The sequence below is a fragment of the Staurois parvus genome, unplaced genomic scaffold (assembly GCF_062004578.1).
Source record: "Staurois parvus isolate SC_StPar_1 unplaced genomic scaffold, SC_StPar_1.0 ptg000050l, whole genome shotgun sequence".
NCBI classification, from domain to species: Eukaryota; Metazoa; Chordata; class Amphibia; order Anura; family Ranidae; genus Staurois; species Staurois parvus.
Genome location: NW_028317846.1, coordinates 1,681,942 through 1,706,937, shown reverse-complemented (window position 1 = coordinate 1,706,937; position 24,996 = coordinate 1,681,942). Strand labels below are relative to the sequence as shown.

Here is a 24,996-nt window from a genome sequence, read left to right as displayed (position 1 = left end):
TACAAAAACTGTAGCTGCTGACTTTTAAAAAACAGCCACTTACCTGTTCCTCGGTCCCGTGGTGTCCACCCCGCAGCTCATTTCACCGGCCGTCCTGTATTCCAGGAGGCCGGCATCTTCAGTGTGGCACCCGGCTGTGATAGCTTGCAGCTTCACAGCCGGGTACCCACTGCGCGTGTGCGAGTAGCGCTGCGCTTCATGAATGGTCCTGTAGTCTTCTGGGACTTGTCACATGTCCCAAAAGACTACAGGGAATGAGGGAGGACACCTTCCGCTTCCGATCGCCTAGGCGATCGGATCGAAAGTGGGAGCGGGTACCTGTCAAATTCAGGTACCCGCTCCCCCCCCCCTCCGATCCCCAAAGGTGCCAATCCTTAATGAGGAGCGGGGGGAGCAGTCCTTAAAGCGGAACTCCCCCTTTTGAGTGGAGTTCCGCTTTAATGTCTCTTATTAAATTTTATTTCAATACATCAATACATAGATCAACAATAATATAATTAATATAATTTATCAAAACACATACAATCCAAATAACTTCTTTACCCCTATTTCCACCCCCACTTATCCTTCCTTCCCCTCCCCAATAAATTACCCCTGTCCAAATAATTCTTTCCATTTCTTTCCTACCTTTTACCAATCTCAGTCTGAGCTCTATATTCTCTTTCTTCACTTTGCGGCTGCCCATTTATTCAGTTTAATTCTCCAACTCCGGGGGAACCCATCGCTTCAAGTTATTTTTCAGATGTCTTAAAATCCTACCACCTACTCCAGTCCTTTCTAAAATTTCCATTCTATCTTCATCTATATGGTATAACTCCTCCATCTTATTTATCTACACAATCCTGTCTATCCAGTTCCTCATTGTTGGAGGGTCCTGTGACTGTCAAAATTTGGGGATTAAACCTGCCCATATGCAAGAAAAATATATTTGAAATATATTTTAAAAATATTCTTCCCAAATATATTGACATATATGTGAAATACTACAGTTTTGGCTATATTCAATATGTTTCAAAATATATTTCAGTGTATATATATATATATATATATAAATAATTTATTGTATGTTGAAATGCGTTTTTATTACAAAATATACGAATATATGAAAAATATTTTTAAAAATAAATTTTCTAATATACTGTATGTCTTTAAAAATACAAATCTACAATTTTGGAATGCATTTTGAAATATATGTAAAAAATATATGTTAAAACTGCAAAAAGCACTGCAAAACAGGCAAAAAGCAAACTGCATAAGTGTGAACGGAGCCTTAGATGTGATGGATGTCTTAGTTTTCTTTTTTAGGCTTGCTTTCTTTTCTTTTAATCTGACGATCTGGCCAGTAAGTCTGTTGTTTTTCAACAGAACAAGCTGTCCTCCAAATTTATCAGTTAGAGGGTTAAGACAAACCATTTACCACTGGCAAGAGTGTTTACAATGGTCAGCTTTTATTTATTTATGTAAAACCTTTATTCCAAAATGGAAAATTTGTTACTGCTTGTAAAATAGTTTGGTTTCAGTCTTGTAATGTTAGTGTAGTCTAAATCTGCTAGCACATCTAACACTCCTCTTACCCCAGACTGACAGTGCTGCTGTCTAAATGTGCTCCCCTGTTCTCCATCATCCAGAGTGGGAGCACTCTAAGACTTCAAGTACATAAGCCTATCCTGAAGGCCGGCCACTGGGAAATGCAAAATGCAGTAAAACCGATTCACCCGCGATACCGTGTTTTTACTGCGTTTTCCCACAGTCGGTGGTCAAAATGTTCATAAGGCTTCATGTACACGTGCAGCTCCTAAACTCAAGTTTTGGCGCTTTTGGCATTTTGTTTTGCCAAAGCTGCTAAACTCAGCTCCATAAAAGCCTATGTGTCCATGTACACATAGGCTTTTAGTAGAGTTTAGGAGCTGCTGCATTTAGGTGACCGTGGGAAAATGCAAAAAACGACAAAAACGCTGCAACCGCGTCTGCTTTGCGGTTTCCTGCGGCCGGCAGTCAGGGTAGGCTCATGTACATAAAGCCTAATACAGGAGGTGTTACTGGCCAGATCACTAGATGAACACAGAGGCGAAAAAAGCCTAAAAAAAGAAAACTAATGCAGCCACCACATTGAATGATTGGTAAGCTGCAAAATATTAAATTTTTTTGTATTGAGTTTATTATTGCTTTCAGTATAGATGCATTTTCTTTAGTAAATTCACCAAGTGTGAAAAGCAGACATACATGACTATATATTCCAGGAGAATTATTAATTTGAATAATGTTATACCCAGAGTTCGGTTCTAATCTATACTAACAAGTGTACAGAACACAGAATGCCTGCAGCTCCAGCAGGCTGGATTTTTCTTTCCTACATATCCAGTTGTATTACAGCACAGAGGTCTGAGTGCTCACTATGGCATCTTTTAAATAACTGCTGGCTATTTCCTACCGTGTTTGCAGAACACTTTCATAAGACAACAAAGATCCAGGAGAGCAATGCCTCCCAGCATATAGGTGTGTGCCATAATTGTGACTTCATGTAAGACTAACTAGTCTTTACTCCCAAATTGTGTTCCTAATTTTAATTCTATTATACAGTATGTAGGGCCCGCCATGGGCTGGCTAAATGTGGTGCTATGGCTTTCTTTTAGCCAGCCAAGCTGCAATTTATCTTTAACCTCCCTAGCGGTCTGATTATGTCCGTATTTCTGTGCTCAAAGCGGTACATTTTTTTGCATGGAAATATGTATTTTTTTATTGTAGGCCTGTAATTTTTAGAAATAACTCACTGAAATCTGTCCGAACAAGAGTCTAGTAAACATCCCGGGTATGTTACAATTTGAAACACGAAATCATAAATTATAATTTAATAAATAATAATAAAAAATAATAATATAATTATAATAAATGTAATTCAATATTGTAATCAAACCAAAAACACTGAAATTTGAAATATAGCGCCAAGTTCACACATCACTGAGCAAAGTCGCAAAATCGTTTTCAGTGTCTGATGACGAATTTCCCCCACGAATCATTATCACTCAATTCTGCAAGTGGTTCTAATTTACTATCGCTGTTCTCTAGCTGGTCTGAAACCGCTTTTGACCTAAAGGGACGCTTTTTGGACGCCATGGACATTTCTCAGTTTCCAGGCAGAAAGAACAGTCAAAATGCAGGCAGGGCACAGGACAAAGCACTAGGGACAAAATGTATGTGAAATGCTTTGATACAGTATGTGATTTTAGTGTATTTAGTGAATGTCACTTTTTGTCATTTTCAAATTTCCCGCCGTTCTGTACCCCGTACGTCCCGACGCTCACAGGGGACGGAACCCAGATGACATTGCCAGGGACACTGCAGGGGGGACATCGCGGGAGCGCAGGACAAGATAAGTAAAGAACAGATCCCGGAGCAGCGCCGCATGGTAAGCCCGAGCGTAGCTCGGAGTTACCGCCTGTGGTACTGAAACTTTACCCCGAGCTACACTCGGGAATACCGCCAGGGAGGTTAAGGTCTGCTCAGGTTTTCCCTAAACCTGGTGATTGATTGCGCCTGTGTTCTGCTGGAAGAAAATTCCAGCAGATAGAGTGGGAGGATCAACCTTTGGGGTTATGAATATTTATTGGATCCTAGCCAATCCCCGGAAGGCTGATCCAGAAGCTGTGGCTGGGGAGAAGATAAATATTTGGGAGGGTCTGATCAGCCTCTCTTTTTCCTGGGGCTTCCCTCTGGGAGGAAGAATGTGTGGTTTCCAGAAAAGCAGCTACTAGGCCTCATTGGTGATCCAGAACAACAGCTACTAGGCCTCATAGGTGTTCCAGAGCAGCAGCTACTAGGCCTCTTTGGTGTTCCAGAGAAGCAGCTACTAGGCCTCATTGGTATTCCAGAGCAGCAGCTACTAGGGCTCATTGGTGTTCCAGAGCAGCAGCTACTAGGCCTCATTGGTGTTCCAGAGATGCAGCTACTAGGCCTCATTGGTGTTCCAGAGAAGCAGATACTAGGCCTCATTGGTGTTCCAGAGCATCAGATTCTAGACCTCACTGGTGTTCCAGAGAAGCAGCTACTAGGCCCTATTGGTGTTCCAGAGAAGCAGATACTAGCAGAAACTTACCAGTGGAAGCTTGGCTGGAGAAGGAATCCTCCATGGAGGAATGTTGTTGGGCAGCTGGACTGGGGCTGCCGCCTTAACATTGTGAATAGGACCCTTTACTCATAGCTTCAGGTCCTGAAGCATTCATTGAGGGTTAAAAGGGCAGGAGGTGCTACTTAAACAGATCTGGACCCTCACGTTAACCTCCTCACTACCCCGGCCCCCCCCCCCCTTCCACTGTGCAAAGCACTCTTTATTTGTTTATCCCTTTTTCATTTAAAAATCTTCTGACTCACCCCCCTATGCAAGTCACTCGCTTAGGCAAAGGACATGCACTAACTTCATTGACAAAGGATGGGGGGCATAGCAGAGCATCATCGGGAGGCCCACCGGCTGAATTCAGAAGAGCCAGCAGCCTCCCGATGACGTCACACAAGAAGAAGGTGGTGTGGGAATGAGCGGGAGATAAATTCTGAGAAGATTCTGCAGGACACATCGGCTGGGCAGGTGAGTATCTCAATGGTATAGGACCTGCAACCAGGTAAGCAGCGGTTAAAAGAAAAATGAGAGGGAGGATGAAGATCTGCTTTAAAGACTGTGACTGTTCACACTGGCTCTACTACTAATACTGCTGGGATAAGATATTCAGGAAGCTGTCCTCAGAGTTTTTCATGTGCCTTTGGTATCCTATACCCTCAATCCTCCTCCCAGCATTGAAAGCTTAAAAGACCTCTAGACTGGAGCCTGAGTTTGTCGGTGTGCTACTTGGACTGGAACCAGTGAGTTAACTTCCAGCGGCTCCTTCGGGGGTCATCATTACTCATATACACAGTGGATATAACAAGTCTACACACCCCTGTTAAAAGATCAGTTTTCTGTGATGTAAAAAAATGAGACAAAGATAAATCATTTCATAACTTTTTCCACCTTGTAATGTGCCCTATAAACTGTACAACCCAATTAAAAAACAAACTGAAATGTTTTGGGGGGGGGGGGGGGGGGGGAGTAAACATAGAAAACTCAAATAATGTGGTTGCATAAGTGTGCACACCCTCCTATAACTGGGAATGTAGCTGTGTTCGGAATTAAGCAATCACATTCAAAAATAATGTTAAATAGGAGTCAGTACACACCTGCCATCATTTTTAAAGTGCCTCTGATTAACCCCAAATAAAGTTCAGCTGTTCTAGTAGGTCTTTCCTGGCATTTTCTTAGTTGCATCCTACAGCAAAAGCCATGGTCTGCAGAGAGCTTCCAGAGCATCAGAGGGATCTCATTGTTAAAAGTTATCAGTCAGAAGAAGGGTACAAAAGAATTTCCAAGGCATTAGATATACCATGGAACACAGTCATCATCAAGAAAATATGGCACAACAGTGACATTACCAAGAACTGGACGTCCCTCCAAAATTGATGAAAAGATGAGAAGAAAACTGGTCTGGGAGGCTGTCAAGAGGCCTTCAGCAACATTAAAGGATATCTGGCAAGTACTGGCTGTGTGGTACAACAATCTCCAGTATTCTTCATATGTCTGGGCTATGGTGTAGAGTGGTAAGACGGAAGCATTTTCTTATGAAGAAAAACATCCAAGCCCGGCTAAATTTTGCAAAAACACATCTGAAGTCTCCCAAAAGAATGCGGCAAAATGTGTTATGGTCTGATGAAACCAAGGTTGAACATTTTGGCCATAATTCCAAAAGATATATTTGGTGCAAAAACACTGCACATCACCAAAAGAACAGCATACCCACAGTGAAGCATGGTGGTGGCAGCATCATGCTTTGGGGCTGTTTTTCTTCAGCTGGAACTGGGGCCTTAGTCAAGGTAGAGGGAATTATGAACAGTTCCAAATACCAGTCAATATTGGCACAAAACCTTCAGGCTTCTGCTAGAAAGTTGAACATGAAGAGGAACTGCATCTTTCTGCATGAGAATGACCTAAAGCATACATCCAAATCAACAAAGGAATGGCTTCACCAGAGGAAGATTAAAGTTTTGGAATGGCCCAGCCAGAGTCCAGACCTGAATCCGATCCAAAATCTGTGGGGTGATCTGAAGAGGGCTGTGCACAGGAGATGCCCTCGCAATCTGACTGAGTTGGAGTGTTTTTGCAAGGAAGAATGGACAGATATTGCCAAGTCAAGTGTGGAAAAAGTTCTGAAATGATTTATTTTTGTCACTTTTTTTACATCACAGAAACGTTTTAACAGGGGTGTGTAGAATTTTTATATCCATTGTATACCATGGGGTTCATATAATTATATAGCCTTACTGCAACATCCATATCACAGGAAAAAAACTGCTCTTTTATAAAGCATGGCAATGTGCTTTACAAATGCTTCTATTAAAAAGCTGGGAAGAGAACAAGATCACATGACCTGACAAAGTCGTATGACCAGACACTTCTCCATTCACACGTATTCTCTTTGCTTTGTTAGGCCAAATGCATTAAAAAGGTATTAAAAATACTGCTTGTGGAGATGTCTGACATTCCTGCCTCTAAACACCCCTTCATGTTAGCCTATGTGTCCATGCACACATAGGGGTTTAAAAGCAGAAAAAAAAACCTCACTGACAGTGTGTCCAGGAGCAGCAGCATTTTGGCAGAAAAAACGCTTGATACGCCTAAACACGTGTAAATGCATGTTAACGCTAGGTGTGTCAATCGCCTGAGCGTACAACCATTTCAATGGCCAGAATAAATTATTATTCCGGTCAATTAAATGAATTGACGCCCGAGTGCTTGATGCGCCTAAACATGTTTACATGCGTTTACATGTATCAAGCAGTTTTTTTCTGCCAAAACGCTGTTGCCAGGAGGGACCCAAAGCAGACTTCCACATTTTGACCTGCATTTTGTGCTTTGTTATTCTCAGTTCGGCCACGTAATGATGCCTAATTAGGTTGCAAAATTAGTGATGAAAGAACTGAGCAAAGTTTGATTAGGTGACTGTGCATGGAAAAGTTTGCAACTCCCTGAACATAGGGCCTGAATCCCACTAAAATCTAATTTAAATCTTCAATTTTTATCTGGCCTTTTCAAGGCCAATTTGCAAGCTTTTGGTAAAAAAGGGTATGGGTTGCTGGACATTGCTATGGGGGACATGGACAGCAATTTTTTTCTTTTAAATATTAAATAACATGCTTGGGAGATGGTTCAAACATGCATGTGAAGTGGTGCACCTGTAGGATCTACTCCTGCAAAAAAAGAAGAAAAACATCTGTGGCTAAACAACATATCCCAGGCCTGCTTCTGTTTGTAAACAAAGTGGACAGGGAATCCTGGTTGAGCTTACGGCTTTGTCTACATATGATCCTGATAATATGTGGTCAATGAGGTCAGCAAGCATTCCTGGCAGGTTTATTGACATTCAACAGGTAGCTGTCATTTTCAGCGAGAGTGTGGCAGGAGAGAATCTTTGTGAGGGTCATCATGTCCATGGGTGATTGGGGTGTCATTTATTGTGATTGACAATGGAGCCACGTCACTGGATGACTTGATTGATATTGGGTTTCCATGGGGAAGAAGAGGGCGTGTGCAATGCTTATTTATTTACATATTTGTTTAATACAGGACTTTGTCAACATTCATTTTCCTAAGTGAATAACAAGGGGTACTATGGACCCCTTTTCATTTATGTAGGGAAGCCACGTGGCCTGGTATGGTTAGAAAGCTTGGACTACACACTTGCTTCCCCTCTCTTTCCTGGCCAGCCAGACTGCATGCTCAGATAAGGGTCTGTATATATTTTGAGGGTGACCCGATGTAGGTGGGCCTTAGGCCCTAGGCACCTAGTCAGGGAGAGACCATACACAGTAATTATTTGGTATATTGTTGGTATATTACATACACAGTACTGCATAGATTAACAGTAATGAATGATGACAGGGTCTTACAGACATTGAAATATGCTGGAATCCTAATTTCATAGTATTTCCAGGCTTGTAGGACTGTAGTGCTGGAGGATGGTTTCTGCTGAAGGAGTTTGCGGCATACTGAATGGCACTGTACGGTTCTAAGAGAAGCCCCACGTAGCTATTCTGGATACCAGGCTGTTTCCTCTATGCAGGTTGTCCCTGTTTTGACTCTAGTCGTCAATGACCTCTCCCTGCACTATTCACTTTACCTAGCCAGTGGGATCTCTATCCCTGACCTACCACTCACTCCAGGCATGCCCTACTAAAACAGGAGACCCTATATATAAGATTCCTGGTCAAGATGGTTGTCTGAAGTCCCAGAAGGTTGCAGCATCATCTCATTGGACAGCTGGCTCTTCCGAGTCACTGATGGAGTCCATAAGGGCACAATTCCCCTATCGGACTGCTCTCCACCTATATGATGGTACAGTGCCATCTACATGCTAGAGGAGGTCCTGCACCCAACTTGTTTTTGATGTAAGGGCCCCCTTAAAATCCATACCAAAGCCTTGCTCATGGTTATAATGCAGAGTGTTGTTGGGAAGGGGTTAATATTAAAAAATGATCTGTTTACAGCTCTGACCTAATAACTATGGTCTACGTAAGATTAAAACTACATTTCTTGTCTCCATCTAAGCCCTGAAGCCCTGTGTTTTTACCAGGGAAACTATTACTGTAAATGTGATAGGACTTAGTGACCACAGAGCATAATTAGCTGTACTGCTGGGCTGTCAGCTGTGCCATTTACTAACAAGTCCTGAACAACCTAAGTGGCTGCACCAAGATCACAGGGTCCTTATTACACAGTATCCAGTGGGTGTAATGAGCACTAGAGTGATAGGGAACGCTCATATTTCTTCCATGTATAACAGACCCAAATGACAAAACACTAACAGCATGAATAAATGAACCTGTATAACGGATATAGGTTTTGTAAGAATTATTTTTACAAACTGAAAACTGTTTATGCATATCAAAGTGACATTAAACTCTGATTTAAAAAAAAAAGGATGTATTCTGAACTCAACAATACTCAACAATACTTTCTGTTGCTTTTGGCCACCTACAAATCTCCATTTTTTTCGTGCTGTGATCTGACTTCCTGTTAGAGGGTGGCTATGTTCTTCATATTCCCACTATATGGAACGTACCCAAGCAAAGAAAATATGTTCTGCGGTAAATATGAACTGAACTGCATATTCCAGATGAGGTATTACTAATGATTTGTACAGGGGTAATATGATATCTCTCTCTCTGGAGTCTTTACCTCTTTTAATACGAGAGGATTTTGCTCGCTTTAGAAACCGTAGCTTGGCATTGCATGCCATTATTAAGCTTGTGATCTACCAGAACTCCCAGATCCTTCTCCACCACTGATTCCCCCAGTTGTACCCCCCCTAGTATGTATGATGCATGCATATTCTTAGCCCCCAAGTGCATAACCTTACATTTATCAACATTAAACCTCATTTGCCACATAGTTGCCCAATAAAGAGTGCATTGAGGTTGGCTTGTAAGTTGTAGACATCCTGTAAGGACATTATTCCACTTCACAGCTCGGTGTCATCTGCAATCTGCATCTGTAATTTAGTGCAACATAGATTACAGGGCCATTAAGTAGTGGATGTGTAAGGATTATTTTTGGTGAATAAGGATATTGTTTAGTACCACTTTATCATTGCAGCAATAAACACTATTGCATCCTATTGTCTAGACCAGCTACACATAAAATGTGTGAAAACAAAGCGTGACCTCCTAAAACTGCCGATCGCCCACATCAGAAGGACTTTGCCAGGGACCTAAGAGACCAAGGCTCATTTTGGACTCCCCACCATAAGCAAAAAGTTGCATTAGGTAACGGTGAACAACACTCACTTCCAAATTTTTCTATTTCATCCTCTTTGATCGCTCACACTTTTTCTTTCTTCTCCTTTAGTAGGCTGTGCAAAATTGGCCAGAGGTAGGACAGTGTTAATGAGCAAGATTAGGCTGGAATGTTGAGACACAAGGCACAGGCAGGTGATTTTATACAAGAATAAGAGTGTCAGCCTGCTGATGATATGGCTGTATAAAAAATGGATAGGGAGAATAGGCCTAACAGGTGCATGCCTAACTTTTATTCTTACTTTGGGGATAGGGGGTGCAGTGGATGTGAGTGATATGTTAACTGGATTTGGTGCACACTGTTTCGTACAGTTTTTTCTTGAACAATGACCAGGGGGAAGGGGGGCAAAAAAGACTCCACAATAGCAGTTCACAGCAGTTTGTCAGCTCTCCCTATCCCCTCCCTACAAAAGCTCCACCACACTGACATTGTGACTGGTCCAGGGGTGGACTGACAACTTGTGGGGCCCCCGGCCAATAGGGGATCATGGGGCCCCTGTGTCCTTGCCCAAACTCAAAAAAGCCTATGAAAAAGGTACCAGGGGCATCTCATGGGGCCCCCTACTGACCCGAGTTTCCAAATGGTCAGTCCGCCCCTGGACTGGTCTGATCCCACCCTTTAATAATGAGAGGGGTGGCTTATCCTTGAGCCCCTATTATGTTTTTAGTAAGCCTGCTGGGCATGGTTCATCTACCATGCAAAGCATTATAGCTTAAAATAATTTGCTGGTGTAAATTTGTAAAAAACTTCACCATGATCTTGGTTTTGTAGCAAATCCTCATTCCTAACCATTAGGTATTCTGAAAAAGGAGCTGCACATGTTAACAGATCACACTGGGTGGGGTCGGGAGGGCACAATAAAGTCAAGAGGAAATCAGAGGTAATTGAATCTATCGAAGAAACCAAACACACATTAAACATGGTACAGTTATGAGTTGCTCTAAAACAGGGGTCTCCAAACTGCGCCTGAGGGCCAGATATGGCCCTTTGCTATCCTTTATCCAACCCTTGGGGCACTATTCCTCCCACTGAGACCAACAATTGGGCAGCACTTCTTCCATTGAAACCAATGATGGTGTACTAGTCTTTCCACTATAACCAATGATGTGGCACTACTCCTACTGACCATCAACCCTGAGGCCATGTTTATTCTTACTAATGCTAGGCCCATGAAAATTTTTATCCTCACTGACCCTATTCCGGCCCTCCTAAAGTCTGAAGGACCATATATTGGCCCTTTGTTTGAAATGTTTGGAGACCTCTGCTCTAAAAAGTAAATTGTCCTTCAAGTCCTACTTTCATGAAAACTTTATCAAAGGACATTTGAAGTACCTAAGCTTACCAGCTATTACAATTATAGGATCAAATAAACACTATGGAAAATATTTGATCAAGGTTTTGATCCAGTTTTTTGGGGTAATGGAGGATTTCCCCACTTTTGACAAAATTTGCTCCAGCTGCCCAAATTACTTTGTTATGCCTTCTTCTGGAGTTTGTGGAGAGTTCTAATCGATGCACATGTCTTCTTTCCCCTAGTTCAAGGAAACCTATGCAGGCCGAATAATGAAAGCTGCCACTGCTGAACTTCGTCTAAAAATGCATGTTGATTCGCTGCTTCTGGATTTAACATTTTCTCAGTCATTGAACCGGAAACGCGTATGCAGAAAATGGAGTCAGCAATGATGATTTCCACTGCACACATGTAAACACTGGAAAAGCAGATCATGTCTTTCTAAAAAGTAGGCAGCCCCCATTCAGCCACACTCCATGTAATCCCAGCCAGCCAATTGTAAAAAGCAGAATGCAAAACTAGAGGAATCCTTCATTGCTTCTGTCTTCTCCATCCTGGTCTCCACAATGCAGCCTCCTACAATATGCAGTGCAGACTACAGATCAGACCAGACTAGTGGTGTCCCGAGACAGGTGTGGGGGGGTGCAGTCCGCACAAGGGTGACACCGGACCCGCTCCACATTAAGGTAAGTTGTAAAGCAAACCGACGATCCCCGCAGGATGGATCCGCTCCATCCAGCGGGGATTGTCGGCTTGCTTTACAACTTACCTTTTCTTGGAGCGGGTCCGGTGTCACCCTATATACAGTCAGGTCCATAAATATTGGGACATAGACACAATTCTAACATTTTTGGCTCTATACACCACCACAATGGATTTGAAATGAAACAAACAAGATGTGCTTTAACTGCAGACTGTTGGCTTTAATTTGAGGGTATTTACATCCAAATTAGGTGAACGGTGTAGGAATTACAACAGTTTGCATATGTGCCTCCCACTTGTTAAGGGACCAAAAATAATGGGACAATTGGCTTCTCAGCTGTTCCATGGCCAGGTGTGTGTTATTCCCTCATTATCCCAATTACAATGAGCAGATAAAAGGTCCAGAGTTCATTTCAAGTGTGCTATTTACATTTGGATTCTGTTGCTGTCAACTCTCAAGATGAGATCCAAAGAGCTGTCACTATCAGTGAAGCAAGCTATCATTAGGCTGAAAAAACAAAACAAACCCATCAGAGAGATAACAAAAACATTAGGCATGGCCAAAACAACTGTTTGAAACATTCTTAAAAAGAAGGAATGCACCGGTGAGCTCAGCAACACCAAAAGACCTGGAAGACCACGGAAAACAACTGTGGTGGTTGACCAAAGAATTCTTTCCCTGGTGAAGAAAACACCCTTCACAACAGTTGGCCAGATCAAGAACACTCTCCAGGAGGTAGGTGTATGTGTGTCAAAGTCAACAATCAAGAGAAGACTTCACCAGAGTGAATACAGAGGGTTCACCACAAGATGTAAACCATTGGTGAGCCTCAAAAACAGGAAGGCCAGATTAGAGTTTGTCAAACGACATCTAAAAAAGCCTTCTCAGTTCTAGAACAACATCCTATGGACAGATGAGACCAAGATCAACTTGTACCAGAGTGATGGGAAGAGAAGAGTATGGAGAAGGAAAGGAACTGCTCATGATCCTAAGCATACCACCTCATCAGTGAAGCATGGTGGTGGTAGTATCATGGCGTGGGCATGTATGGCTGCCAATGGAACTGGTTCTCTTGTATTTATTGATGATGTGACTGCTGACAAAAGCAGCAGGATGAATTCTGAAGTATTTCGGGCAATATTGTCTGTTCATATTCAGCCAAATGCTTCAGAACTCATTGGACGCCGCTTCACAGTGCAGATGGACAATGACCCAAAGCATACTGCAAAAGCAACCAAAGAGTTTTTTAAGGGAAAGAAGTGGAATGTTATGCAATGGCCAAGTCAATCACCTGACCTGAATCCGATTGAGCATGCATTTCACTTGCTGAAGACAAAACTGAAGGGAAAATGCCCCAAGAACAAGCAGGAACTGAAGACAGTTGCAGTAGAGGACTGGCAGAGCATCACCGGGGATGAAACCCAGCGTCTGGTGATGTCTATGCCTTCCAGATTTCAGGCTGTAATTGACTGCAAAGGATTTGCAACCAAGTATTAAAAAATGAAAGTTTGATTTATGATTATTATTCTGTCCCATTATTTTTGGTCCCTTAACAAGTGGGAGGCACATATGCAAACTGTTGTAATTCCTACACCGTTCACCTGATTTGGATGTAAATACCCTCAAATTAAAGCTGACAGTCTGCAGTTAAAGCACATCTTGTTCGTTTCATTTCAAATCCATTGTGGTGGTATATAGAGCCAAAAATGTTAGAATTGTATCGATGTCCCAATATTTATGGACCTGACTGTAAACCACAGTCATCAGGTTCACATTACAGTTTGTCCCTTAAAAGCTCATCTTCTTTCGGTTGTCAGTTTCTAAAAAAAGTTTGCTGCAACTTATGTATGTGTAATGTACAGTAGTGATGATCATCTCCATCTGGGGGCCAATATGCACACTACTTAGATAAATGTTATCCCACTAGAGCATGTGCATGTGAAACCTCCAGAAACCTGCGAGAGGGTCCCCAAGGTTTTAACTATCTAGGGGCCTCCACAGAGTTTAATCTGGTACTGCCAATCAGAGAGAATACTGATCACGATGTCAGCTATGACAAAGTAATCACATGAAAACTGGAGGTTTAAGCAAAAAAAAAAATTAAAGCCTTCAGCTTGACTATGAAGACCACCTTCAGGCTTCAGTGGAAATTGGAGTGCTGTCAGTTTTGTACTGTAATTAGTCTTATATATAAAACCAGTGCACTGTTTATCCTTCAATCCCCGCACAATCATAGACCTCCTTATGCTTTCACCAGATTCTTCATAACAAACATGCATTGTGTACAATTCGATGTTGCTTTTCTCCGTTTCTTTACCATCTACTCCACTGCTCGTATTCCCCAAAAACCTAAATAACCAATATTGTGTAGTATGTTCTAATTGGCTCTATGATATGATACATCAATGTGCTCACTTTGCAAAAACCATAATGTGCTCCAAAACTATAATTCACTGTGTAATCAACATCAACCACTATTTGCAATATGTACTCTTACCCTCCAGTATTTAATTATGTGTCTGCAATCTATATATCTATATATATCTATCTCCTCAACAATACGTTTCACACTCTTCTTAGTGTATAAAGTGCACCATCCACCTCCAGTGTTCAAACCCTCAATCATGCTTCTCACTTCCCCTTTAAGGCATGCATCTTATACCTTATTAATAAGTATGTGCCTCTTTAAATTCTTCGTTTTGTCTCCACTGTCACCTCTTCTCTATATTTCTTCATATCCCATAGTGCAGCAGTATGCATAAAATTACGCTTTATTGTTAATCGCTTAAGGACCGCCCTATAGCAGATATACTGGTACAGGGTGGCACCTGTGCGCAGAATCATATATACAGTATATACATGATTTTGCATTTCCGGGTAGGGGGCGCGTGCCCTACCTGCTCCGCCATTCGAAGTAGTGGATGTCAATCACCAGGTCCCGGCTGGTAATTACCTGCTGGCACCCAGTGATTACCGAGCATCTCCGAGGGGAGGAAGATTGTTTTGTTTACACACAATCTTCCTCCCTGTCAGCTCGGGCACACTGCTCTGGATGGCTCTGCACAGTACAGCCATGCCGATCAGTGTGCTTACAGTGAAGCACAAACCCCCCACACCCTAGTAAAACACTCCCAGCACACAGTTAACCCTTTGATTGCCCCTCACATTAACCCCTTCCTGCCCAGTGCCATTAGTACAGTGTCAGTGTTTTTTTTCCAGCACAGATCACTGTATTGGTGTCACTGGGGTGTCAGTGACACCAAGTTAGTTCCCCCCCCAGTGTCAGAATGTCCGCCGCAGTCCCGCTAAAAGTTGCTGATTACCGCCATTACTAGTAGAAAACAAAATCCCATTATCTATACCACCATTTGTAAACGCTATAGCTTTCACATAAACCAATTAATTTACACGTAATGGGAATTTTTTCTAGCAAAGAGATGTCGCCGAATACATTTTGGCCTAAATTTATGATGCAATTTGATTTTTTACATTTCTTACTGGACATGTTTAATAGCAAAAAGTCCAACATATTTTATATTATTTTTTTCTCAAAATTGTCGGCTTTTTTTGCTTATAGCACAAAAAATAAAAAAACCCACAGGCGATCAAATACCACCGAAAGAAAACTCAATTCGTGGTAAAAAAAGGATGTAAATTTCATTTGGATGCAGCATTGCATGACCGCGCAATTGTCAGTTAAAGTAACAGAGCACCTGAATGCAAAAAATGGCCTGGTCATGAAGGGGGGTAAATTCTCAGGAGGGCAAGTGGTTAAAATGTGCTTACAAAGATTCCGGATACAAAACACCCTAAACTGCCTACGAGGAAATCAGTTTGATGATGAAAAGTGTCAGAGGAAGTGACGTCAGATGCAAACCGAACGTGCTGCGGTGGCCATTTTGGAAAATCCATGTTAGCACATTTTACATATACCTTCAATTGTGTGGGTGGTTGTTTTTTTTACTATTTGACTGTTTGACATGTGAATGAGTAACAAGAGGTACTATGTACCCCACAGTTATTCACATAGGGGAGGGCACTCCTTTTTATTAAAGAGGGCATTCAGATTCTTTTATGTCCCCCTGCAAACCCCCACATCCTTTTTTTGGGGACCAGAATATGAGACTGAGGCCCTTGTCTCCATGAACATGGGGACATGGTACCTTGCAGCTTGGAGAAGATTTAGCAAGGTACCATCCCAATGTTGGGGGAGGTGGGCACACATTCGCTGACTTTCTCGGACAGCCAGACTGCATACCTGTCTGAGCATTCTGTGAACTGTAAGGGGGACCCCACACAGTTTTGTATTGGTATGGTTTGTTGCTACCATTTCTAAATGTCCTGTCCCTGGCCACTGTTTGCAAAAAGAAAAGGCCATGGTGCGGTGCTCTGAAGAAATGGCAGGGGTATGCCGTTCTTTCAGTGAGCATGCACCGGCTCTCAAAAAGAGTGAATATCTCCTGAACAATTCCCATTTAGGAGATATTCATGTCGCTTACAGGTAAGCTTTATTATAGGCTTACCTGTAGATAAGAACATAGAAAAAGAGTTTACTACCACTTTAAGGCATTCTCAAAGCATGCTGTTTAAATGATTTGTGTATTTTTAGGCTCCATGCATGCTGGGCATTTTAATAACACTGGTAGTGTTAGCTGTGAGTTTTTCAGTGGTTTTTAGAATTTTTGCATTAGTGTTTTTCTGCATTTAGCCACATTTTTCCGCGTTTGAGGTTTTTAGCTTTTTTAGCGTTTTTATACACACACAAAATTTTTGCTAAAAAAATTCCAAAACGCTGGTTTGCCGCATTTACCGCTTTTTGCTGCGTTACAGTGTTTTTACAGCTAAAAACCCCTCTAGAAACTCACTGGGGTTTTTTTTTCAGCCAAAAAATACCTCTGCCAAAAAATGCTGATTAAAGCCTATGTGTTCTTGGATACATAGGTTAACATGTTGGGGAATTTACTGGCTGCAGAAAAAAATGCCAAAAGCCAAAAACAGCCGCTGTAAAAACGTCCAGTGTGCATGAGGATTTATTGTTGCTTTTAAGCCACATACAATACTTTTTTTATTTGCTGAACAGTATTTAATTTTTTGCTCCCCATGAAAAACATTTTTAACAAAAGTTTTCAAATTGGCTTTGAAAAAGGCCAGAAAAAAATATTAAACTTCAGCTCCCAAAGGGGTTTGGAAATATGTAACAAGATTTTTTTTTCTGCCAATCCAACCCAATTCGCTTATCCCAAGCCCCGTTTTTAAAATAATCAATTAATTAAAAATTTGAAAAAAAATGATATATTCATCATTAATCAGCATAATAATTTTAGACACAAAATGATCCCATTCCAATATAGTTATCTGCAATGTAAACAGCTTCTTTTCAGACCTTCAGTACATGCAATGCTGCAGCGTTTTATGTCAGTAAATAATCCTCTGGGATCTGCTAGGAAGAACTACAACACAAACAGTTTGTAAGGTAAAACCAGCAACAGTGCTCACAGAGTGGCTTTGTGAATTCATGAAATAATAATGGCTCAGTTGCAGAATGATCAGAGTTCTAACGTCTTGTTCCACGTCAGACTGTGATGTTCATTGTGTTGTTTTATTAAACTGTTTCTTTTTCAGGCAGAGATAATGCACAGATTGCCAGATTTTTGTTATAAAGTATCTCTATTTAAAGGGTAAGTGCTCTTACAGTTCTCCATCGAGACCTGCCTGGCGCCATACCTTCTTCTTTATTAAAGAGGAAATAAAAAAATGACATACTGTATATAATGCAATCTGTTTCTGCTGACAACACATCAGTTTTTGTTTTTCTGAGTCCCCCCAAAGTTTTATTATTTGTTGATCCTGCCAGGAGGTCCTTTATTTTTTCACTTTCTGTAACAGGTTGACAAAAGTGTTTGCTTTTCAGTGAAATCACTGTGGCATTGTCACCCTCCAGAAAGGGTCATCTTAGATGGACATGTAGTTGTAAATTAACTTTATGTACGAACAGTGAGTCCCCGTACACACTGGATGTGGATTGGCATGCAACTTTCAAATCGCATGCCAAGTCGCACTTTATTGTCCATAATAAGAGCAGTAATATTAGTGCGGGTCCGACCTTGGTCGGAGCCGCACCGATTTCTAAAGTAGTACATGCACTACTTTTGGTGCGATTGGCATAGACACCTGTGTCAGATGTCTTGCAAATTGCAGCTGAAATCGGCATATCATCCGACTTTGAAATCGTGCGACTTTACTGTAAGTCGCACGATTTCAAAGCTGTGTTTGATGTGACCGGGGTGTAAGAGCCCACTCACACCTATGTGTACAATTAGTAACGCACACACTTACGTATTATTATTATTATACAGGACTTATACAGCGCCGACAGTTTGCTCAGAGCTTTACATTATGGTGGGAGACAATACAGTAACAATACAGTTCAATACAAGAGGGGTTCGAGGGCCCTGCTCCTTGGAGCTTACAATCTAGGAGGGAAGGGATAGTGGTACAAGAGGAAATTAGCTGTGGGGGATGGAGTGGTAGGAAGAGTAGGGGATTCCAGTATTAGCTGGGGTTGGGGTAGGCTTCCCTGAAGAGATGGGTTTTCAGAGTGCTCCTAAAAGAGAGCAGAGTAGGTGATAGCCTGATAGATTGGGGTAAGGAGTTCCAGAGGATGGGTGAAGCCCTTGAGAAATCCTGTAGATAAGCATGGGAGGAGGAGACAAGGGAGCTAGAGAGTAGGAGGTCTTGCGAGGAGTGGAGAGTACGGTTTGGGTGGGTCCTCATACTTAGACTTGGCCCAGCCACATAGGAAAAAAATGGGACTTCTACTAAAAATGCATTTTCATGCAGTAACATTTTTGTATCATACTTCAGGAAAATGGACATGCATGAATAGGTCCAACAACAGACTCTGTTGCAACTCCAAAGTCATGCAACATTGCATTGTGACTTGCTTGTGGCTACAATGCGACTTTCATGCGACTTTGGCCAATCATAACAATACAGTGTGACACGTTACTGAACTTACTAAACCCTCTGAAGCTGCAGCTAAAGTTGCAAAGGTAAGACAAAGAAATTACTTCCTTGCGATTTTTGTGATTTTAACATTGCAGTCTATGGCAGTGATGTCACAAGGAAGACGCAGAAAGGTACAAGAACAATTTTTGTCACTGCAACTTGAGTCACAGCAAATAAGGGGGCACACATTGAAATGAATGTGTTTTTACTTGTCATGTAACTTTCTGTGTTGCTCGTAGCTGCAAGTCGCATAAGAAGTTGCAGCAGTGTGAACCAAGGATAAAACAGCTACAGAAACATCAGGTGGATGGAGGAATTACCCCCCACAGTGGAATTCTGTATTTTGTCAGCAGGAATACAGTAATACGTTGCTGCAGCTGCTGACTGACAAACGTTTTCCAACTTGTCCTTTTGATAGAAGTCAATCTAACAATCAATTTCTGTCAAATGGGTAGGGCAACACACTGATCGAAATTCAAGCAGTCTTTGCTGACTCAGCAGATTTTTGATCCATCTATGGCAAATTGAACTGCCATTTTTGCTGGACAGCTTAGGCTTTTAAAGGAAGTTGAAACTGCTAAGGAGATGCTATTGATAGACAGCATCATATACTGTATGTCATTTTTTTATATTGCCTATAGTTCCACCTCCTATGCCTACAATTAGCTACAATAACAGAAAGTACATGTATGCTGAAGAAAGTGGGTTAGGGCCCACTAAGGGTACTAAAGGTGTCCACAGGGCTTTTTTTCAGCGGGGATGCGGGGGAACGCAGTTCCGGCACCTCCAACACTGAATTTATGTAATGGCATTGGGTGCTGTAGGATCTATTGTTGCTGGATGCAGGGGATCTATTGTCACTTAAGGGGATTTATTTTTGTGTGGTGGTCTATTGTTCCTGGAGAGGTCTATTGTTGCTGGTGACAGATCTATTGTTGATAGGGGCCAATTGTTGCTGGAAGGGATCTACTGCTGCGGTCTATTGTCTATTGTAGCTGGCTGCTGCAGAGTCTATTGATGCTGGCTGCCAGGAGATCTGTTGTAGCTATTGGGGGTGTATTGTTGCTAGGGTGATATTTTGTTTTGGGGGGTCCATTGTTGCTGGAAGAATCTATTGTTGCTGGGGGGAATCTATTGCTGGCTGCAGGGGATCTATTTTTTTGCTTTTCTTGTTATCATTAACAAATTCCATACAAATTATTCAGCACCACAAAATGAACTTGGCTCAGTATTCTCTAAAAGGAGCTGCACTCGGAGATGAGTAGGGGGGTGGAAACATAAAGTGACTCAGAAAGGGGGAGTTCCTGTACCTATTTTTTGATAAAAAAAAGCCCTGAGTATTCATAACCTTTTAGGTTCCATTCAGACAATTGCGTTGCGTTAGCACAGGCATGTTAACTCGCAAAATGCCATACTTATTTCAATGGGCTGCACACCAAAAAAGGTGCATGTGCCATATCTGGCATTTATGGTGCATGCTTAAAGCGGAGCTCCACCCAAAAAGGGAAATCCCGCTTTAAAGACTGGTCCCCCGCTCCCCATTAAGGATTGGCACCTTTTGGGGAGTGGGTACCCGAAATTGACAGGTACCCGCTCCCACTTCTGCTGCAATCGCTTAAGCGATCAGAAGTGGAAGTTGTCCTCCCCCCTCCCTCCCTGTAGTCTTCTGGGACAGGTCGCAGAATACTACAGGACCATTCAGGAAGTGCAGCGCTTCTCGCACATGCGCAGTGGGTGCCCAGCTGTGAAGCCGCAAGCTACCATAGCCCGGTGCCCACAATGAAGATGCCGGCGCCTGGAACACTAGACGGCTGGTGAAATGGGCTGTGGGGAGGACACTGCGAGATCATGGGACAGGTAAGTGGCTGTTTTTTTAAAAGTCAGCAGCTACAGTTTTTGTAGCTGTTGACTTTATTTTTTCACAGTACGAATGGGTCTGCGCTTTAAGTGCATTGATGTTTATGTGCTACACTGCAGTGCAATTCCAATAGCAAGATGAGTGGTGGTGTTATTCAAAATGAATGGAATTGCACTGCACCAACGCATGTAAAGCAATAGTGTGAATAGACCTTTGAACTTTTGAATTATATATACAGATGTCAGCTGCCACATTCGTCCTTGAAATATTCATTGTGTGCTTTCTGTGTAGGACACATAGTGCTGTGGTTATGTCTGACTGCACCCAATCACTTGTGCATTATGATACATTGCATATTTTATATTACTTTAAATGGAAATCATGTTGAAGGTAAGTGTAAACAGCCGTGGCCGGCTGACACTGTGAATTGTTGCCTTCCCTTGCCTGTTTCACTTTAAGAAATAGTCTAGCCATAAGCAAATGATTTGTACACCCAATACACAAACAGCTTCAATAAAAAAGAATAGATTGCTAATTTGAAATATTTTTCAAGTTTAATTTATATATGTACATGGGGGCAGCCATATTTGTTCATTACACGTTCTGTGCATCCTGTACGTCCAGCACAACCCATCACTAGGATTCTAAGTTGTGACATCAATCATTTCAATCATTCAATGCAAGTTAGCTCACAACTAAGGATTCACTGAGTATAATAAATTCCCCAAGCAACTGATGGTACCTGAGCAGGTGTTCAGCAAGGATCATGATTACACTGTCTACCACTAGAAGGAAAATCTGGAATTATGTGCATGCAATAACCATGAAAATAATCATTGAGTATAGCAAGCATGAAAGAAAATTGAATTTTAAAGCGGAAGCTCCACTTATTTGCCTCCCCCCCCTCCACTGCCATATTTGTCACCTTTTGGGGGGGAGCAGATACCTGGTTTTGACAAGTATCCGCTCCCACTTCCAGCTCAGTTCACCGCGGCAAAATGAGACGAAAGTTCGGCCCCCCTCCTTTCTCCCGCAGTCTCCTGGGACACTTCACAGCTTCCAGAAGACTGCCGGACCAATGTGAATGCGCAGCGGGCACCGGGCTGTGAAGCCGCAAGCTGTCACAGCCTGGTGCCCGCTGTTGTGATGCTTGCACAGCATACTTGCACATTATTCCACCCTTACTTTATGAGGGTGCCCTCCCTCAGTGCTGACCAATCTAGGCTGTCAGTCGCTGTTCCATCTTTGCCACCATACCATCTGTCATTGGGCTGTTTCTAATGATAATGTTCCTGCACGTGCATACAGGAATTATTGTATATTGTCCCTGGCACCCGGCTGCAAGGATCTGAAGTGTACACTACCACAGGGGTGGACTGACAACTCATGGGGCCCCTGGCAATAGGGGATCATGGGGCCCCTGTGTCCTTGCCCAAACTCAAAAAAGCCTATAAAAAAGGTACCAGGGGCATCTCATGGGGCCCCCTACTGACCCCAGGCCCTCGAGCAGTCTCCGAGTTTCCAAATGGTCAGTCAGCCCCTGCACTGCCATACAAATTACACCAACAACAGGAAAATCCTACTGTTTTTTTGGCAGAAGAGATTTTGCATGTCTACTCTACTTTCTAGCAGTATGTTACGTTTTACGTTTATTTTCTCTTTAGTCACTTTTTACTTCCAAAACCTGTAGTTGGATAGGAAAGGGGAAAGGGGGTGTGGTGCTGACTTCTTTCTAAGAATTGTTGGGCTCTTTTTTTTAATATTTTTTGCTTCACTGACCTGGAACAAGTGTGTAGAAAGTCAGAATAAAGCCAAAACTCCTATCTGCACACTTGTTTGGGTACTGCCTTAGAAAATTAGAAATACTGAAGCCATTGGATTAGCATGACAGACACACAAATAGCACTTTCAAAAGAACTGGCGAACAAGGGCAGCCTCTGTATCCTCTCAGTATAGGTTTACTTTTGAAGCCCAACTCTGGACTTCTCCTAAAGAATCCCCACTCTCCTTACTGTTAGCCTAACCTCCTCCATTTGCATTTGGATTGGTCAAATGACATGCAGGAACCATTTTCTCTTTCTTTGTTCTGGTAGTAAGTGGTTCTCTATGATGTTGAGAGCTGATGTGCTGGCCCTCAGGGAGGAGGACCATGATGTCCTACACTCACAACGTGTCCTCACTCTTCTGGGCTGGATGATGCTGAGCTTAATTCAACCCAGATGACTGAGGACATCTTGTGGCAGAAAAACAGCTTTGGATGGCATTATTGCCATAAAAGCTGCTCTCGCCTTTTTTATTTTTTGCTTATATTACAACGCCCCTGATAAAACCCCCCAAAAAACAGAGCTTGGCTTTCAAATAATAGCATATAACATACTCACTATAATTGTCCCTTAACAGTTTTGCATTTTACCAAGTCTAAATTTATAATGTTTTTCTGCAAATATTTGTTGATATATTGCCCATTTACTCCATTATTGCAAATGTATTTTTATCTGATCTGAGAGATCTTCAATTATTCATTCAGCAATATTTTTTGATGGTGACAATTGAAAATACAGTGTTATAAGTATCACATTTAGGATGACATAAAAAGCCAGTGTAAACACAACTACAACAAGGGTTTCATCAAATATGACTAATCACTCCTAAATAAAAAAACTTGCTTTTATCTACATCGGTGGTCTCCAAACTGTGGCTTGGGGGCCAGATGCGGCCCTTTGCTTGCTTTTATCTGGCCTTTGGGGCACTATTTAATCCACTGACACCAACAAATTCCTCCCAAAGATACCAATGATGGGGCACAATTCCGACCAATGACACAAACGATGAGGCACAGTTCATCCCAATGATACCCAGGAATGGGGCCCAATGACACCAATGATGGGGCACAATTTTCCCCAATGACACCATCAATCGGGTTCAAATCCTCTTACTAACATCAAAAATGGGGCATTGTTTACTCCAACTGACGCTTGGACATTTTCCGGTCTGGCCCCCCTAAAGTCTATAGGACAGTGAATGGGCCCTTTGCTTAGAAAGTTTGGAGACACCTGATCTAGATGAACAACCAGAAACAACATCAGTTTAAACATGCCCATTACTATTTGCATGTATCAGTATGAATGCATCACATCTAAAATACTACTACATTTGAGAGTGACACACTAGCTAGTTATTCATGACCCACAATGTACCAATAAAACAGTCAAGTCTTCATTTAAAACTACAGCCCCCCTTATTCCCATGCCGTGAACACAATGGTGAAGTATAATAGCGCATAGCACCCAATCAGAATTCAGTTCAAGTCTGTAACAGGCAGAGCAATGAATTTTGATTGGCTGCTGTAGGTTGCTGCATATTTAATGTTTCTCTTTGCCAAGTTAAAGTGTTTGTCTACAAAAAACTGATATTTTTGTCAGATGTGGGTGAATTTTACCACCTAAATGCTTCATTTATTTCTCAACAACTGTGAACAATGCAACATGAGAAGTGAGACTCAGTTGAGAAGAGTAACTAATGGTGGTTCAATTCAGCAGCATCTGCAAAAAACAAAACTGAAATACCAATTTTTTTTTTATATTCACTCTATAAGGGCTGGAGCAAGGTTGACACAATCCAGTATGAAGTCAAATAATGACTTGGTTACATCTATACCTTATCAGTTGCAGCTAAATGATCCCATTGATCATCTCCTGGCATCCTACACATTTACACACTGCACAATAGCTGGCTATCTGTTGCTCATTCCACTGCTCTCTGCAGCAATTACCTCTCAGTGACACATCTGTGTGAGCATTCCTGCAGATCCTGCACCCTCTCTGTGATTGTCTCCATTGGTGTCATAAGCAGACGGAGCTGTCCCATAATATCATTCCATTATCAGCTAGTAGGACAGCAGCAATGCAGCTCATACAGGCTGCCTCCACATCAGGAATTGGGCACACCTCCAGTGATATCATATGTCATTCAAATAGACTGTAGGAAGATGTGGAGTGGATTCCTAGAGCAATCTGTGCAGGAGAAGGCTTGCCACACATGCAAAGATCCTTTGGTTCGATCAACATTCAAAGGTTCGATGGTTTGATGGACATCGTTTTCTCTAAAAGGTCATTGAACAGATACAGTGAACACCGTGGGGTTGATTTAATAAAAGAGTAGAGGATGTTCACATCAAAGTGGTCAAAGAGCTTAATAAATAAGAAGGTGTGTTTACTTTGCTCACCCAATCAGGTGCAAGAAAAAAAATTAAATTTCTCATG

General features: G+C 42.0%; 1 protein-coding gene across 1 annotated transcript in view; it reads right to left on the bottom strand.

Moving 5' to 3' along the window:
* ZC3H12C (zinc finger CCCH-type containing 12C) overlaps positions 1–24,627 on the bottom strand; it is a 216,868-nt gene extending 192,241 nt beyond the window's left edge. Inside the window, exon 1 of the mRNA XM_089666138.1 lies at positions 24,507–24,627. The gene's annotated coding sequence lies outside the window, so the exon portion shown is untranslated. The remainder of the gene's footprint in view (positions 1–24,506) is intronic.
* Positions 24,628–24,996: the final 369 nt, after the last annotated feature.